The sequence below is a fragment of the Pelmatolapia mariae genome, linkage group LG3_W (genome assembly GCF_036321145.2).
Source record: "Pelmatolapia mariae isolate MD_Pm_ZW linkage group LG3_W, Pm_UMD_F_2, whole genome shotgun sequence".
Taxonomy (NCBI): Eukaryota; Metazoa; Chordata; class Actinopteri; order Cichliformes; family Cichlidae; genus Pelmatolapia; species Pelmatolapia mariae.
In genome coordinates this window covers 80064800-80078754 of record NC_086229.1, presented here as the reverse complement: position 1 = coordinate 80078754, position 13955 = coordinate 80064800, and positions in this window count along the sequence as shown.

Below are 13955 nucleotides of genomic sequence, written 5' to 3'. Positions count from 1 at the left end.
GTTCAGCCCAACTCAATTATGACCCCTAATGTCTCACACAAACACATAAAGAGCCTCTTGCAGTCACTGCCCACAAGGCATCTCAGGAGGAAATGCCTTAATTTTGTTTTTTTTTCTCCTAATGCAGCCTTCATTCTCATTGCACTGCAGCTGCTCTATCGCCTGACGCTTTCATTATTGCCTTCTTTGTGCTCACTTTCAAAATGTGCTCATATGCTGATAAGAGTGTATTATAATTTGCAATAATCACATTATAGCTTAATAAGAGTCTTCCAGGCATTAAGCATGGTGATTTAAAGACAGCTAGGAATACAAACATCATCATTATCTCTGCAGGATCTTATTTTTGAAGGCTGAAAATACACACTGACACACACATACACGCCAAACTGTGCATCAGCGCTGGAACAGTAGCTCTTTAATGTGTTCATTCACTCACCCTGAATATTTCTCAGTGTGCTGGGTGCCGAGTGTTCATTTCAGGGGTCACACTTTGCGTAAAAGTGGGCCCATAAATCTTAATACAGCTCCACTGAAGTTTCTGCAACAAACTTTCTCATAGCCAGTTGTTAAAAAGGTGGATTTGACTAAAAAGAAGATAGTGACAGTATTGTCTGCAGGCTAAATGTTCTCTGCTGGGTCTAATCACCCCCCCTCAACATAAAACACATTAAGATGTGAACAAATTTGATCTTTCAATTCTCAATCTCACATATCATCAGCTATGCAGCTGCAGGCTGGACTTCTATTTTTTGGGTATGACTCACTCATTTATAGCTTTAGGACAGATGATTAAGGTCCCAAATATTGTTTGCCTAACACTGCCTTGAGCTTCAAAACTTTGTGATATCGCTGCAGGAGAGGTGCCTGGAATCGACTAGCAGCTGCTACATTTTACTATGTGTAAAAAATTAGCCAAAGCTTTAGCAAAGTCAGTCAATTTGTGACCTCTCCTTGGCACATTCAGCTGAGCTGCGATGCTGTAGTAAGCTTTGTTTGGGTGTGAGTTATGTAATGAACCAAATGGAGGCCTGTTATTTCTCTGTCATATGAGCAATGAACATTCAGCCAAACATTTCAGCTTATAAATTGATGCTCATTTTATGGCTGTTCCTTATGAGGCAAAGACAACAAAACTGGTCAAATGGTTGACAAAACCAATAATCAACTTAGTGGCACCACTCGAGCACAAAAGCCCATTTTTTTCTCTGAAGCCAGCACCACTTTAGCCAAAGAAAATTATTTCAATATGCATAACTTATATGCATTTGGGAGACAAAGTTAGAGAGGCAAGGCTGAGATGGTTTGGGCATGTGCAGAGGATGGACAGACAAAGGATGGTGAAGCTACCAGGCAGAAGACCACAGAGGAGGTTCGTGGATTTAGTGAAGGATGACATGGAGAGGGCTGGTGACACAGAAGAGGATGTAAGAGATTGGATGAAACGGAGGCAAACAATCAGCTTGGTGGTGAACAAAAGAGGAAGCAGTAGTTATGTCTTTGTTGCTGTGGACCTGTTTGGCAACCTACCAGTCTGAGTAAGTCAGACACAGCATGAAATAGAAGAGGTGGGTTGCACAGTGGCTTGCAGATTAAGCAGAAATGATATATGCAAACTAAAGCAGCTTAAGTAACATTCTCTGTGTGAGATTGGTTGGATATGTAGAGAGAGATTTACATGCCCAAACTAAGGCCGTGGTCATTTGGTCTTGCCTGGTGATTTCCATTAGTACTTGTAAAGACTTTCACCAGGTGCTAAAGATAATGTTGCTGCTGGCATGTTTGCAGAAAAGGACGCTGTAGATACTTTTTTACTTCATAAATGTAAAAAAATCTCTTCTCTCTTGTCTTTTTAAACCAGCAAACATTCCCTTTATTGTCACTTGTCTTCTGCTTATCGTTAATCAGTTGAAATCTCTCTGTGTTTGCCTGGATGATAGAAATGTGTCAGAAAATTTGCTTTTACATGCAGACTAATTATCGCAGTCACAGCTGTGTGACACAGTGTGACTCATCCCAGCAGGATACAAACGATCTTTTAAATGGCTTGCTGATTTTTTGAAAAGTTATCACGTATTCAAAAAGAATGGGAAAAGGAAATCTGAAAAATGATGATGATTGTGAGCGACGTCTATTACCTTCTTGGTATTTCGTCCTGTGGATTTGCTTGTTTTGCTTTTTGACACTACTTGGGATGTGTTTTCTTCAGTTCAGCTGCTTCCCACCATTAAAGTAAACAGTCACTGTAAAGTGTTTTCAAAGCAGCTGGGGGCGAGAATTAGCAGTCGAGTCCAAGGAAAACATGTATTTTTAAATAGTAAATTAAAAAGCTGAAAGTCTAATACGGTGCATAAACATACATTTTATTTTCGCGTCATTCTCTAATTTCTGTTGCTTATTCCCCTTGTCATTATTCCCAACGACTCGACATCACATTAAAAATTTAATTTGTGCACAAAATACACCTATACCCAGAATATTCTCATCACTTTTGTCTGACGTGCTGCCAAAATCAATATTTTCACTGTACTGTGATTTAGTTTGGATTACTTTTCTTCTATTTATGGAAAGAATCTCAAGTATATTATATGGGAAGTGATGACATCTTTATGCTGCAAAATAGGGCATGCAGCACTTAGTGCCCTATTGAGCTTAAAGGCCTTGACCCTGTGAAATGTGTCGGCTTCAGTAGGTCTGTCTGATCTTTGTAAACATCACATATGATGAGGTGAATGAAAATGGCATACAGCACCATCAGGAGTGAGATCAGAGCAGAGGCCTTGTTGTTGAGTTACATTATGTCTGACATTACGTCTGGCGCTCTCAGAGTAAACACTCTGTCATCTGTCTTTCCAGGCAGACCTTGTGGACCTTTGCAGGCTTTAATGTTTAAAATATCGCCGCATAGTATTTGGTTTTATAGTCTCTGCTTTGTTGAGGCAAAGCCCCAGTTGCATTCAGACGTCTCTCTGCTCAGCTGATAATTAGCTGTTATCAAAGATAAATATCTTACTAATGTTGCAGATGGGGTTTAAAGGTTGAGAAAAAACTGTTACCTTTAGCAGGGGTGTTTCTTCCCTGCTGGGCTTTCAGTAAACTGAAGGGGATCCCGGCACATTTGTGTGAAGCAGAAGCATGACCTTTGATTAAACCTTCAAGGCAGAATCAAATGAGACACTCATCACACTTTCAGAAAGACTTGGCATTTTAGAAATGAGTCACAAGGTTTCAGTTGAGTGGGCTGGAAGGAGAAAAAAAAAAAGACAACCATTGCTCAGCAAAATGTTTGTAAGATTATCTTTGTTTAGCCAGTGACGGTGACTTGTGTGCAGATACTGTCCAGCTGACGATGTTAAGATGACACTTCTAATCCAAGAGGGAAGCTTCAATTACTGATAATGTTTTTTGCACTATTGTGTTTTTAATTGCACAACAGGTTCATTCATCTCATTTGATGGTGTAGTCTCTCCTGAGACTTCCAAAAATTGAACTATGTCATTGTCTCATGCAGCACTTTCTCAATCACTATATTTTCAACATCTGGAGTTAATCTACAGACATTTTTCCCGTCTATTGAAAATAATAGTTTGGAATTTGAAAAAAAAAAAAATACAAATTTGCTTTTTGGCCAAGAGTTACAATAAAGTTAAAATAGTCTGACAACTGGCATTTCAAGTGGTTGATCTGCAGATTGATCCACAGCTGAATACAGTTAAAGTTTGCTGTCTAAGATGTTATATATAGACTTGGGGAGTGATGAATAAATATAACCTCCTGGAGGCTGCAGGTGGATGCTGGGATAGGGGAGTGGTTAAAAATGAGAAGTGAGAAATAATTTGTTTATCCCATAATTTTTTAAAACGATAAATTGCATAAAAATTGTAATACAGATAAATTGTATTTCTGGAGCTGTCCTTGTGGCAGTGGGCCTGAACTAGTCTGTTGAAGAAGGTGCTCCGCTGCCTACCCAATAGGTGGTGCAGAGGGTGGTCAGGTGGTCTGTGATGGACAACAGCTTGATCAGTGAACTCCTCTCCACCACAGCTTCAGTATCACAGAGCCAGCCTTCCTGATCAGTCTAGTCAGTCTGTTGGTGTGATCAACTCTAATGGTGCTCCCTCAGCAGACCACAGCAAAGTGCACAGCACTCACAACATCTTATGGCACACACTGAAAGGACTCCGGATTTGTCTTCCAGGTCGGCCTGTGATCGATGTAGACGTTCAGGTACCTTCAGGTAAATATAGCGATCCTCACCATCTCTCTGGCCCTTTTCACATTCAGAGGCCGATAACTCCCCCTTCCAGACCACTTCACTCCACAAAATCATTCACTCGTGCTCTGTACTCCTACTCTCGCCCATTACTTATACATCCAACCACTGCAGAATCATCAGTATCTCTGTTGGAAAAGCGTGAGCTGGAGAGATTCAGAAAGACTTCAGAAAATCCATATAAAAATGTCTCTCTCACACCTACAACAAATGTAATTTACCCGAGCAAGTAACTGCTCCCATACACAAAATACCCTGCTTCAAAAAAAAAAGAAAAAAAGTCAATATAAACTGAAATTTTTTAACTTGGCACCTTTGCAGTTAGATTTTTATATGGAGCGCTTGTTTCTGAGCCTCAGGACGTGCTGGAAGGCATAATTTATTTATTTTTTTACACTTTGAGACAGGCAAAGTACTTTTCCCCTCACTGCTTCCAGTGTTTATGCTAAACTAGTGTAATCATTTTGTGAGTGTAGATATTTGACCTTACTTTAAAAAACCTAATGTTTTGTCAGCCTAATTTATGTTCATTGGCTGATATTTGGAGGACTTTTCTGTTTATTAAAGCAGGCTGATGCATTGGATTAATTTGCATTCACTTACATGAAAGCAAATCATTCAGTTTCCAAAAATGTTAGATCAGCTGCATCGGTTTAAGGAGGGGACGTCAAGCTCATTTTACATCATGGCTCAATTACAACCCACATTGGTCTTCAGTGGGCCGGATGACTGAAACTCCCCTCTCTGTCAGTGTAAACTAGCATAACTACACATTTAATCCCTGAGATATTGCAAGTGCAGTTTCAACAGTACATTTCAGTTTTTCTATGATAAAGTAGCTGTAATGAAAGAAGGAAATCTGTCAGCATGGCTTTAAGTGTAAGAAATATTATGTGTAAAATAACAGAAAATTCTGGCTTCGTATTTCTCAGACTGCTAATTCACGTAAAAGTCCTTATTTTTACTATTTTGTTTACTTACAGTAACTTCTCTGTTATTTAAATTACATTTAAAAACATATCCATGCTGTCCATCCATCATCTAAACGATCCTACTGACAAAAAACTTCTCTCCTGTTTATGCACTACTGTGTGTGAATCAGTGGAACAAGATGAATGGCTTTCCTTTGACAGTGAATTGGCTGTTTAAGGCGGTATTAACACAGTTATAAAAATATTGGTGCTCGAGGTTAAGCAGATTCACTCATGCTGTTGCTTCAGTGTGACTTTGATTTTACTTTTGGTCTCTCAGTGAGAGACGGCATACTGTAGTGGTGCACGATTATCTGTCATCACAGCTGGAAATAATGGGCAAGTTAATGGCAAGCCAGATCGACATTTAACATGCTCCTTTAAGAACTGCAGGTCCCTTTTATATCTTTGGTGCATGGCTGAGAATACTATATAGAAAACCTGATATTAACTGTGTCTGTAGCTGGAAACGAGGGGGCATAATGGAGGTAAAGTGTAAAATACAGTAGCACATTGATGAAACACAATCACAGGAACATTATTTAGAGTAGCCTGGTGCTGAAATCTCTCCACGTGTCTCTGTTTTCTCTTCACTTGAACAAGAGGATGAGTGGGAGTTGTCACAGCAGGCCACCTCAAACAGATTTGCACATGGACCTACGCAAAAAAAGAAAGAAAAAAAGATGGGACATCTTTCAGCAATTAACACTCATGAATAATTGGAACAAATAGATTTGGATGCAGGGTTTCAAAGAGTGCCATTGAAATAGCCTGTTCACTGAAGATAATGGGCTGGCTTACAGTAGCCACAGTAAAGCCTCGGACATATTCCACTTTGATGAGGTGTCACTGCAGACTCGCAGAGCTGATGATCAGCGAGAGACACAGTAAAAGGAAACCATACCAGTGGAGACAAGTATCGACTGCTAGGTTGTGGATCTACAAATGATGATATGTTTTACTGGTAATATTTCAAAGCTCATAAGATAAGACATTTATTTGTGTGGGAGTTTTTCCAAAGCTGTAGTATGACTTTGATCCACAGATTCGTATAGTAGCAGAAGGTAGCGCTTCTGGTTGCTACCTTATTTCCCCAGAGGGTGTCCAGAGTGGATCCACATGTTGATTTGGCACAGATTTGACCATGGGTGAGCTTCCAGTTGCAACCCTCCCTTTATACAGTGTGGTGACGCCCTGAGGCTGGGTCTCTGTCTTCCTCCAGGTTCAAACTAGTGATGTTTTGGAAGGCAAATTTGTTAACCAGGGCGATTATGAAAGACCACCTCCATCCTAACCACCACCTCTTCAAAATCCTGCCCTCTGGAAAAAGGTTCAGATCCATCAGGTGCAAAACCAATAGACTAAAAAAACAGTTTCTTTCAGTGGGCTGTTAGAACTCTTAATGCAAATTAAGAGTGTGAACAGACTTCTTTCCTATACAATCACTCTGTCGCTGCTATTGACTATGTTGCTGCCATTCTCTGTTCAATATTTTGGTCTCTGTGCAATATTCTGGCAGATGTGCAATTACCATACCCATCCTAAATGACCATTGCCCTTTCACCCCCCACAATGTTTCTGTGACTCATACACCATGTATATAGTTTACTTATTGCTTTTCTTCTTTGTATATTGTTTTCTTTACTTTTGCACCTTTGTGGTCTTGCTACCTAATTTCGCTTTTCAAGAAACTGTACAATGACAATAAAAGTTCTAAGTTCTAACAAATACATCATAGGATGCTAGCACATATGATTAAATAACTAGTTTGGGCAATTTTCATTTTTCCTCAGCATTATTTGAGGATACCATTGCCAGAAGTGCCCTGGGTGGAACAATTAAAGACTAACAGCAGCTCTAAAGCTCACTGATTATTAAACATCTGGTCCTACACAGATAGTTATATGAAAATTTAATTTGTGGCTTTAGGTGTTCAATCAGCAGCTGTACAATTTCTTCATTAACAACGGTTTGTCATTGTCTTGACAGGCCCTGTAGCCTGGAAGCCATTCCTCCTCCTAGAGCCTGACACTAGGATGGCTGCCACACCTGTTTCTCATCTCCACTGGATCACTCTCAGCTTGTCAGAAAGGAAAGCTTGCTCACCTGCCTTTCTGTAAACTTGTGGCTGCTGTCTGGGTCTGCTCCCATAGATGAGCCCACCTATTCTGGTTAAAAATTACACAGTGGTGTTCAATGGCAGTTTTCCTGTCGCAGATCTAATTTCCTTTTCAAAACACCATGTTAGTAACTAGTAAGTAGAATAAGGGTGTGAGTATAAGCAGCTGAATTGAGTTTTGTCTCTAGGGTGGCTGGGCTCAGCCTTTACTGATACCATGATGAGCTGATCTGGAGAAATCTTGGATTAGAACATCTGCATCTGTGTCAGACTGAACCAGTTGAGGAGGTTCAGTTTGTGGTTTGGATGCCTTGCTTTTGATTAGACCAAGAATTTGCTGGTGAGTGTGCCTTGAGATCCCGTAGGAAGAACTGGAAATTGTTGCAAAAGAAAAGGATCCATTTTCTTCTGTTTATCTGTTTCAGTTCTCTGCATGGAGGGTTGGAGCCTGTCCCCTCTGTCAGAGCAAGAGACAGGGTACAAACTGGACAGGTTGCCTGTCTCAGGGTTATTACATAGACAGACAATCATTCGGTCAGTTATGACTCAACAATTCACCTAAAAACAATCTTCAGGCTGTGGGAGGAAGCCAAAGTACCCATTTGACCTTAGAACTGAAGAAGCTTCTCGGATGAGAGGTGAAACGTCTTCAAGCAACTTAAAGAAGTCCAGACGCTTTTCTTCGCAAACTCCTTTGACTATGATGACCTGGATGACTGAGAACCTTCACAGACATACCCAGAGAAAACCCTGGGGAAAAAATACAAACTCCACACAGAACAGCCTCAGGTTGGATTTGAATCCTGTGGTAACTACCACACCCTGTACCAACCCAAATCCAAATGGCTTTCTAAGAAAGACCTGCAGCTACTGTTTAGAAACCCAGAAAAACTCAGGGAGACTTTTGATTTCTGGTTTGGTTACACTCGGGGGAATTACTCCAAGCTATGAAAAGTGCCACGTCAGAATAATATAACTACAAAGAGAGCAAAGGGAAAGCAAAGTCATTATAAAGTAATTATCAGACTTAGGAGTGTAATTAAGACACCAGGCTGCAGGCATATAGGAGTCACTTTCTGCTTTGCACTGCAATCAACAATACCAGAACAGAAGTAGCAGGTGTGTGTGTCTGTGTGTATTTCTCCGTGTGTATATGAAAGTAAAAGTAAAGCATCACGAGGGAGCACACTGATACAGAGACCACCCCATTATAATTGCAAAGTTTGGTAGCTGTTTTCCAATCTGCTTATAAAATGGGAAATCAGATAACCACAGGCTTCCTGGCTGTCTTGATAGCGGCTTGATAATGGATTGAAGAGGGGGACAAAATCGATACGGCTGTCCCTACTCTGGGCCAGGAAACCATCACCAGAGAGCCCACTGTACCTCCACGAGGAATGGCCTGGATTGCACAGTCCTCTCAGAAACCCCAATGAAAACGAATGCAAGCAATCTATCAACAGCAATCAGGAGCCATTTGCAACAGTGAGATTCAGTGGCGAGTCATTCTTTTTCCATTTCTGCAAAAATGCCACATGATGTCTGAGTGGGGGTTTCATCAGTGGTCTGCTCTCTTTTGTAACTGGAAACCAAAGTCCAGGATATGTCCAGAAATGTTATAGTGTTCAAATAGTATGCTGTCTCTCCTAATGCAGACTGGCTCAGACAGAAAAACAATGTGCATTTATACACGGATCAGGTAAAGTAGGAAAGCATGAAGCTAAAAAAAAATAATCAAATTGCACCTGAGGCTCAGGTGGTAGAGCGGGTTGCTACTAATTGGAGGATCAGTGGTTTTGAAACCCTGCTTCTGTAGTGTGCATGTCAAAGTGTCCTTGAGCAAAACGCTGAACCTCAAATTGCCTCAGAACTAGTGTGTGACTGTTCGTGTGATCGCTACTATGTGAATGCAGCTTGGGGTGTCAGGACTCTGGGTGCTCAGTTAGAAGAGAAAAGCACTGTAAATGCTTAGATCCATAAATATGTGGACCTAAATCGTTTTTTGCGGTAATTTGTTATGGTATAGTAAGTGAACAGGCTACACTTAGCCATAAAACTGTTGGTGAGTCACCTGTGAAAATGAGGCATTGTGTATAACAAAGGCAGTAATTCTTAAAAGGTCAAAGCAATATTTTGTTAAACCACCTGAATTAAGAAAACCTGAAAAAGCTGAAAGTTTGCACGTCAATGACACCAAAGCAAGATCACAAATAACATGTACTGTAGCAACTCTAATTATCAGTCCATTTGCTAAAGGATTTTTTTTTTTACCCATCTATGACAATTTATTGTGTATAAACTTAAATTTGCTGGGGAAGTTCATGACATTCTTCCCCAAATCACATGACTGTCACATGACTTCAGACTCATCTTTTAGATTTTTATTTTCACCGTTGACTGTTGATGTTCACTCACTGTTTAGTTAGTTTCACTGGCTTGTTTGGTGGTTTGTGTAAAAATGTCATCCATGAGTAGACCTGGCTTTTGTTTCTTTCTCTCTCCTGTCTGTGTGCACGAGTGTGTAGGTGGAACGAACCACCGTCATCCAGGAGCAGGCAGTCCTGGGAGGAACCAGGCTGGCGCACCTGTTTTCCATCTCCAGTCACTGCAGTATTTAAACCTACTTGTTGGCAGATTGTTTACTTACTTCAAGCTGTTTGCAGTTCAGCTTTATGATCTGCGTGCGCTGCAAACCAGTATCTGTACTCACCCCCTTGTCTCCTTCTTCTCCTCTGAGAGAATCCTGTTTGGTGTGCTTGCTGGAGCAATCACTGCTGTTCTTCTCGGACTGCATCAGAAAATCATTAATCTTGGGATTTTAACGGAGAGAGCAGTAAAAGTAAAACATTTAAATCAAGTTAATATATTTATTTTAATACTGAGTGCACTCTCTGTGTTGCTGTTTATTCCTGACATGACCCTCTGAAAATGCCTTCCAACACTAAAAGCATTAAAGCATTATCCCATAACCTAATAAAGGAAACATGAAAATCAATTTAATCTGTCCACAGATCAATTAATTTTGTAATATGACTTTTCATTTGCACCATATTTGATACATCTGTGATACAATGGGTAGTAAGGGGTTAAAACGTGCTGTAAAAATAAGAGAAAATGTAGCAAAACATGAGCATAAACTGCTCCTGACCAGGCTATCTGTTTACCATAAGTTACCATGGTAATTTATCCAGGTAAAAAGAGAGTCATTGTGACAGAAAAGTCTGACCTTAAGCTCGACATAACCATTAATCGAACGTATATCTCTTAGGATTTGACCTGAGGATTTGAAGGGCTGATGTTAAACTCATACGGTACAAATGCAACAACAAATGCTGTTACGGTTTAGCAGCGAGTGGTATTCAACAGTATGGAAGACATCCTTTTATGTAACGAAATAAAAAAAAAAGAAGATTCAGATAACATGCTGTAGCAGCCTGAGACGTATGCTAGTAAAGAAGTTCATATGGTAGCAAATGACTCCAGCTCCAACCATGCCTCAATCTTCAACTTCACCATCACCAGCGTTTAGACTCCGTGCGTCCTGTCCTAATTCCTGTCATTGTTGGCTTTCCGCTCTGCCATGTTGGGTCATCTGAGTCTAATGAAGGAGATCTTTCTTCACAGATGATTCTTGGCAAGTTTTCAGTGATATTTGATTCAAAGTCTTTCTTTGTAAGATAATACTAAATTGAAATATAAAATATTTGATTGCTTTTTTGTTTACGAATGAATAAAATGGATGATTACGCATCTTCTGCACTACTAGTAGTTAAAAGACTGGACTACTGGACATACTGTATCTATGGGAGTGATCACAACTGATAACAGCCACTCAGCGGGCTTGTGACATTCAAAGCAGGTGCTTAATTATAAGAACCAAAGCATAGCTGTGGCTAAAGTCACAATCACAGCAGCAGCTTCATCTGATGGTCATAATCACAGCTATTTCCAGCTTCAAAAGGCTTTGGCAGCAGTCAGGGCTAGGTTAACAAGGGCTTATAATGAGCTAACTGCAGAGGTACAGACTGGTGGATTACTGGTGAAATATAAAAGTGCAGCTCAGGCACCTTCTTGTTAAATGAGAATGCAAAATTTATGGTGGAGCAACACAAAAGTATGGCAAGAAATTGGGATTGGGAACTGCAAGGTAACAGTTAAAATACAGTCGTGGTAATAAGAGAGTACACTCTCTTTTGATTCTGAGGTTTTACTGTCAGGACATAATTTAAAAAAAAAACCCATCTGATCCTTACCAGGCTGAAAAATGAACATATTTGAACAAATCTAAACTCATATGAACAACAGGACATAAGATATTACACCATATATTTAATAAATATATTTATTAAACATTAATTATGCCATAATGCAGAAGCAGTGTACTGCCTCCAGCAAAATTCTGATGATGAAATCCACTTGATGATTTGATCACCAGCAAATACGAGCACCTCTGTGAAACGGAAATCTTGGCAGTTTGCTGGACTGGAGCATTCAAGTTAGTATTAGGACCAACAACACTAAGGAGGAAAGCCATCAGTGATCTTAAAGAAGCAATGTTACCCATCAAGGTGAAGAAAGATAGGTGGGCATTTCTGTCGTGATAAAGGCAATTCACAAGACAGTTGTCAGTCTTACTAGAAGGGCGCTTACCAGCAAATTCACCTCAGGTCAGACTAAACATACCTCAGAGAAACTACAAATACCCAAGAGCTGCATCTCATACTCTACAGTTAGCATGTTAAATGTAAAAGTTCAAGTCAGTGCAATTAAAAAAATACTGAACAAATATGGTTTGTTTTAAGGGTGGAAGGAGGAAATCCCCTTTCTCTAAAAAACAAATATGGCAGCACAGCTTAGATTTGCACAGCAGCATCTGAATAAACCACAAGACCACAAGGTTGATACAGTCATCCAGAAAACAATGGCTTTGAGTTCTTGTTGCTATAGGTGGTTCTACATGCTGTATTTGTTTTATACACACAATACTTATACGTTTGTAATATGTTACATCATGATCATCTCAGGTTGTATTTGCCTCATTTCATGACCTGAGAAGAGCTACACAATTTTTTAACTCTGCAAATCCTTTGACCTGAAAGAAGCTGTGTTTTCTTTTTGGCACAGCTGCTCAACATTTTCCCGTGGATACATGGATTTAGTGTTATTTCATTCCACTGCTATGTACAATCTCTGGCGTTTCTTTTTCCTTGCCTTTGAACAGTTTTGAATTTAATTTCATCTCAAGAATGAAATGATTACGCCCTTAATCTGAAATGATGATGATTTTTAATTAGCGTGGAATAAATGTGCACAGTTTCATTAAATTAGAGGAGATGCTTTGTTTTAGTTTTCCCCAGACTTTATCTGAACGCTGCTTTCCCACTTCACAAAAACACAACTATTATGCAAAACCTATTTCGTGCTCGTTATCCTTTTGCGCCACAGTTCAAGGTGAGCATTGTTCGAGGCAGAGGTTATTAATATATGCAAATTAACAATACGGAAAGTGTTTCAATGTAACATAAAACATCCACATGTCAAGGTGCCATAGTCACACGCTACCTGCTCTGAGGTTAAGCTGGTACATTTTGCCATTGAAAAAGGAGAGTCAGCATTCACAAAACCATCCCTCATAATGCTACAGTAACCACCCTAACACTACCATGTACCTCAATAATGGTATGATGATAAATGTCAGGTGGCTTGAGGCTGGTCAAAGATAGAAGGCTTTGGAAGATCACATTGGTGGATATAAGCAGTATTTCTGACATCAAATGCTTAAAATCTGATATTTTGTTGCCATTGGTTCCTTCTGTTGGTGGTGTGAGACATTGTTCACACAACCACAAGAGGTCACTTTTAAAGAAAATGTAATATTTCATGAAGATAGACTGTATAAAAAAAATTTGACCACTGCCTTTTTATTTTAAAGTTACAAGTCGTGCTAGTCCAGTGCACAGAAACAAATTAATAGTGTTCAGTCAAAGACTAATAAAACCAATAAAAGTAGAATTTCACTCACCAAAAGTTAAATACAAACAGATTGTGACATGTTCCAAAACGACACCAACAACTCAAAGAAGGTAGAGAGATACGACTGAGTGACTCCAGCTAGTCGAGGTGAGCCCTGGCTGCTCCACCTGCCCATGTTGAGACACCTGTCAGTCAAAGCAGCCATGCACCTAACTCCAGTATCCAGATGGATGACTTATAAAAAATTCAGCCACTGTAAACATGTTATGAAGAGGGGAACTATCCATCAACACCAAACCTTTTTTGTTTTTTTAACCAGCCTGTAAAAATGCTTTTAATCTTGTAACGTTGGGCTTTTGAAGACAGACTCAATTTTAAAGCATAAATTCTCTCTGAGGGCCACCAGATTGCGATAGCTGTGGTTGCAAAACATTTTCCAGTTCTAAGTTTAAGGGAAAGTTCAGATCACTGGTTAACAGCCTATCGATCAATCACCAGTGAGCATGCAGTCTCACAGTCGGGCTCGCATTTCCTCATCACATCTATTTTTTTTCGATGGCAATAACGGAAATGCTCTTGAGACTTCAAAATCATGGGCTGACATCATGGTAGCTGCGTC